Genomic DNA, 5,612 nt, shown 5'->3' with positions numbered 1-5,612 from the left:
GGCCTGGAACAGAATTGTGCACTCAAGTGATAACTAATAGCAGTGAGTGGTGAAAACATTTTACATAACTCAAAAACAAATGGAATTACAAAGGATATGGACTAATAATGCAGAGGAGAAGAGGGTGGAGAAAAGGAAATTGTGTAGACAAAAATTGAAGCTTACATAAGAGCTCAGTCCTGGGTCAGACTAAAGGTCTGTCTAGTTCAGTGTCATATCTTCAGCACTGGTTACTACCAAATGCCTAAGAAAGTGTATGTGTAAGCCAGGTGCACAGAGAGTATTTCATGTCTGGAATTGTTAAACAGCTCCATGTTAAACAGCTGATAGTGTAAGACCTTTATGCATCAGAAATTGCATTTAGCAAAATACTCACTAGCTACTGATGGACCCATCCTTTACAAATCTAAACCTTTGAATCTTTAACACTGTTTGCTACAGCATGTTGTGAAGGTCACAAATTCCCCAAACTAATTATATGCTTATGGTAGATGATTCTGTCAAAGCTCTTAATGAAAGGCCATGGTGGAGACTTCATGACAATTCAGGTCTGCCTTCACCTGTTCAAGCCTGTGCTAGCTGACTGCTTCAAAAGATTTAATAGACATGTGAGACACATCCAGTATTACTGCTAGAGTTATTTTCTTACTTAGTATTCTTGGATTATTCACAGTGCACTAAAAATGTTATGTATCAGTATAACATTGTCCCACACTTTTTTTTTTTTTTTTTTTTTTTTTTTCCCCTGGCTATTTCATTTGGGAAAACCTGTAACATTCCTTATTTTATTTTTAAATTTCAAAATGCTTAGTCATGGTTTAAGTAAGTTGCAATGCAGTCAGGCATTTGAAAATGTTTTTATTATACTTAACATTGAACTCCACTACAGAAGCTACAACTGATGTCACCTTACCATAAAAAATACTTCCATTGACAGCTTGTGATCTTTCTCGTCTACCTCACAGAGCTGGATCTGCAGTCTGCAGTATTAGGGGAATACACTGGTATAATGAGGTTGCTTGAAGAGTGCTACAGAGGTTTACAGGTAGGATTTACCTAAAAGTTTTCCCATGAGAATTATGAGTAGAAGAGCCAACTGTGTGATACTGACCACAGGCTGCTCTGCACTGGACTTCAAGCAGAAAATTTACTTTTTGTATTGGTCCATGATGGGTGACATTTGGTAAAACTGTTAGCTGTTTGCTTGCTTACAGAAACACATTTCAGCAAAATGCATTTAACAATTATGTTATACACATCTTACATAGTGACATGCTTAAAAGCCATATTCAACCAATAGTTTTGAATGGGGTCTTTTTCTACACCTGCTAGTACAGTAAAGATTTCTGAATTAGCCTATTTCAGGACAAAGAACTGTAGCCCTAAAAATTGTGATAACGAATGCTATGAGATATATCAGACATATGACAGCACTTTTTTTTTTTTTAATTTGAAGTTATTCATTTGCTATAAAGAATTGTGAGTGCTTAAGTAAATGAGAATAACTTTGCAATAGTCTTATGAAACTTTTTAATGAACCATTTATTCCATTAAATTATTTTGAATAGCTACATACTATGTAACAGGTTGTCTTTGTGGACTGCTTCCCATATAGACTCACAAGTAAACTATACACATGGTCCATGTCTGACTATTGTTGAACTCAGGGGAAGAGCAAACCTAGATGAAAGAAGTAAAAAACTATTAAAAAATATCATTAAAGAATAAAGTCTCAGCCACATATGTGTGCACTTTAGAGCATTAGTAGTGGCCTGTTTAGGTCACTGTTTCACATTTCCTGGCAGATAGAAAAAAGACATAATGTAACAGATCATCCCTACACTTTCAACACTTTTTAAAATTCAAAACGCCTTTGAAAACTTTCTGATAGTGTTTTCCCTGTAATGTTCCCTGCTTTAAGTGGTGTTATCAGGACTGTGTTCATTCAATAGTCTGTTCCCAGATACTCTTAATGAAAGGATTAAATATACCTTTGAATTCAAAGGCTGCTTTCATACAATAAAAGCTTTAGCTCATTTGCCTGAAGATATTAATTATCTTTCCCTATTGGCAGAATGTAGTACAACGAGGTTGATAACTGCTGGGCATTGTATAAGGTGATGTTGGGGCTGCCCCATGCCGGCCTCAGCTGGCCCCAGCCGGCTCCAAAGGCCCCACTCCAAGGCAGAGCCGGGCTCCACGGTCAAGATGGTGGCGCCTCGGAGGCAGCCTGGAGAAGAGAGGACACTGCACAGCAGAGAGCAGTGAGGGTGAGGGAAGGTGCTGCTTTGTCTTTATTTCTGACTATTGATAAATATTTGATTAATACATTTAATTTGAGTCTGTCTTGCCTGTGACGGTAATTGGTAAGCAATATCTGTGTCTTTATGTCAACCTATGGGATGATAATCCATCACCATTTTGAACTTCAAGTGTGGTGGCTTTGGAGGTGATTAGAAGTGTTAAGATACTTCAAAAACATGTGTGTATGAAAACAGTATTTCCAATTCTGTCCTAAACAATATGATTGAAAACCATATCAGAAAGACATTTCTCAATATCTCCAGACCTGCTTTGTGGACCAACAATATGCTTATATGCTTTACTTGGGATAAAAGTCAGATAAGAACCCATTTTGAGATATTTTTTATAACAGAGCTGATGTGTTTTGCAATTTGACTGTTGCTGAAATGCTTCATATGAAGATCAAAAAAGCTAATGTTTCTGTATGAATGCTTGTGACTTTTTTCTGATTTAAAATGATTTTTAATGGAATTTCTAGAACTCTCTTCTGAATGAAAAAAAAAAAAAAAAACCACAAAACTTATTTATTTATTTCTAATATGAAGGGCAAGCAGGGCTCTTACACTGGTTCAACATTTGCACTCTGTTTATAAACAGGGTTGAGGATAATCCATCATCGTCCAGAACTTCAAAATGATGACATCTGGACTACATCCTCACAATGGTGTAGCACTGACACTTCAAACAAACTCTGAAAATGGTTAAAAAAAGAAGCACTACTTACAACCATCTCACGAGGATAATCATCTGTGGGCAAACGAAAGACTAAAAGACTCATTTTTGCTGGAAACATTTGAAGTTCCTTTATTTTTTTTTTCTTTCTTCCCTTTTCCTGGCTTTAACTTATTGAACTTTTTAGTTAAGGCAGCCTGAAGGCACTAAATTACAGATGGTGCTCACTCATTCTAAAATTGAAACCTTCCTCTTTCAAAAGGTAATTGTTTCCAGTTGATACATGCAACATGAATTGGATGAGTCAATCATTTCTTGAATGAAAATAGCTCTTATATTCTTGCAAAGTCAAACTCTGTCAAAGGATCTCTCTGTCCTAAGAGACTGCATGCTATTTCCTTCTCTTATGATCTAACTTTAATTGTCAACCCCCTCTATAGTACCTTTGGCAGAAACAAGTAAAAGTAGCAAATGTACCTTATTATTTATAGTCTATGAATGTAAAAATAAAATTGGAAAAAAGTAGATTATATATTTGAAAACAAAAATGTAGCCTCAATATTAAATTATCCTTTTGTTTTGTTTTGTTTTTGTTTTGTTTTGTTAATGACTACTCATAGAGGACTAGAGGTAGTAGCCTTTTTTGAAACCTGCAGTATTTTGAACTGCAAGTCACATAGTAACTACAAGAATATGTAAACAGTATCATATGTATCATACCATTATTATACAATGCACTTGGTTATATATTTAACCTACATAAATAAATATTTGAAGAAACACTATTACAGTTGGAGAAAAAAAGAAAAAAAAAAAAAAAAGAAGAAGAAGAAGAAGGGTTCATTCCATAACTGTTGATAAGCTTCTTGAAAGTATGCACATTTATGGGGGTCTTCTAATTATTTTGCAGCTCCAGATCTAGAATAGCAAACTGTGCTTTTTATCTTTACTGTTTAAAACAGATGTGAGCATAGACCTTAAAGGGAAATAATGAACTGTGCCTTTTCTTAGTGAGTTTCATTAATATATGCTGATAATAAAGGCATGCTGAGATTCAGGAGTCCTGCATCTTATTTCAGCTCTAAGAAAAATGTACATCAGGGTTACAAATTCTTCTATGTTTGAATAACCCCTCACTCAGTTTCCTGCTCTCATTGGCTGCTTCTCCCTCCTCTGTTCCATATCCCGGACTCCTAATTTCTTGTCCCTGTTTGCCCTTTTGAAAACAATAACCACAACAAAATAGGATTAACAACTTTTATTTGAACTTTTGTGTCTTTAAATTCACATTTTTGAGCTATTTTAGAGCATTTGTCTTTCAAGTAGAAAAGCTGCTGTGAATACATACTTGCAAGTAAAGAAGTAGTGTTGCACACAAGCTCTCAGAATAGTTTCTGCCTGTGTTTCTGTAACTGAGCTATAAACAATCAAGGCCTGAATACCTGGTGATTAATTTGAATCATCCAAGTGAGCTGCACTCAGTCAATAGCCATGTTTGCCTTATTCAGGAACAAACATACTTCGTCTTATTCCTGCTCTAGTGAAAACAAACTTATTTCCTACTGTCCATTTGCACCATTTTTTACTTTAGCTGAATCAGATAACAGTTACAGTTTAAGACACATGAAATTAGCAGCAGCTCCCTAAAAATCTGCTCCTTATGGTTAGCTTGCCAGTTCCAGGGGAGCCATGTTGGCCTAATGCTCAGTCATTAGTGAAGTCAGTGAAGACTCATGCTTGTTTTTCAAGGGGAGGCAAGGAGGGAAGATTATTTTATGCACATCAATTGGCCCTATGTACATCTTTTTAAAATTATTATAAAATGTTCAAAATAAAACAGAAAATGTAGCTTTCCAGTGGAATGGGGGAAAAAAAACACATTGTCACCTTTAAAAAAAAAAAAAAAAGAGGAGAGAACAGGCTATGTGCAGAGACTGGCATGCTTTAAGAAAGCTTAGCCTCTGGGATGCACAAGGAAGGCCTTGGTGCTACCCTTTTTTTTTTTTTTTTTTTTTTTTTTGCTGACCTCCCTGGCAGCTCACTGCTGGCTGCAGAGCCCGCTCCCAGAGTGTAGAAGGGCTGCGACTACTGCCACATTCACAAAAAAAACCATAGGACATTCTTTAGCTTCTAAAGGATTAGATAGTTTTTCAGACCATCCAAATGTTTGAATTAATGAAATTCAACTGAACAATTCCTTTTACCTGGCAAGATTCCTGCTCCTGTCTCACAACTGAGGAAGGAAGTGCATGCTTAAAAGCTTGTTTATTTTTTTTATTCCAGCTATAATGGCCTAGTAAAAACTATTATCTCCTGCAAACCTTGCTCTGCAGAAAGAATCATGCAAGTGTTGTTTTTGTTGTTGTTTTTTGTTTATTTGTTAATTTATTTGATTTGTTGTTCTTGTTGCTGTTTTGTTTTTCACTTACAGGACAGATTCTTTTCTTTTTTTTTTTTTTTTTTTTTTTTTTTTTTTTTTAACAGGACTGTACTTTCATCTAAAATTTGTGCTGTATAAAATAATAAGAGTCACAAAACTAAAATATGTTTTCTGACTTAAATAAACTCTAAGGCCTATAAGGGCATGTGTAAATGTCACATTTTCTTAAAATAAACTCAACACTATGGAAAATTAA

General features: G+C 35.3%; 1 long non-coding RNA gene across 1 annotated transcript; it reads left to right on the top strand.

Moving 5' to 3' along the window:
- Positions 1–963: 963 nt before the first annotated feature.
- On the top strand, positions 964–3,523 carry LOC121079473. Its single transcript, XR_005825043.1, has 3 exons — positions 964–1,045; positions 2,075–2,270; positions 2,902–3,523. It is a non-coding gene; the product is annotated as an uncharacterized LOC121079473 (long non-coding RNA).
- Positions 3,524–5,612: the final 2,089 nt, after the last annotated feature.

This window comes from Cygnus olor, chromosome 1, assembly GCF_009769625.2.
Source record: "Cygnus olor isolate bCygOlo1 chromosome 1, bCygOlo1.pri.v2, whole genome shotgun sequence".
Taxonomy (NCBI): domain Eukaryota; kingdom Metazoa; phylum Chordata; class Aves; order Anseriformes; family Anatidae; genus Cygnus; species Cygnus olor.
Note: the sequence above shows the minus strand (reverse complement) of the source record. Positions and strands in the feature narration are given on the sequence as shown.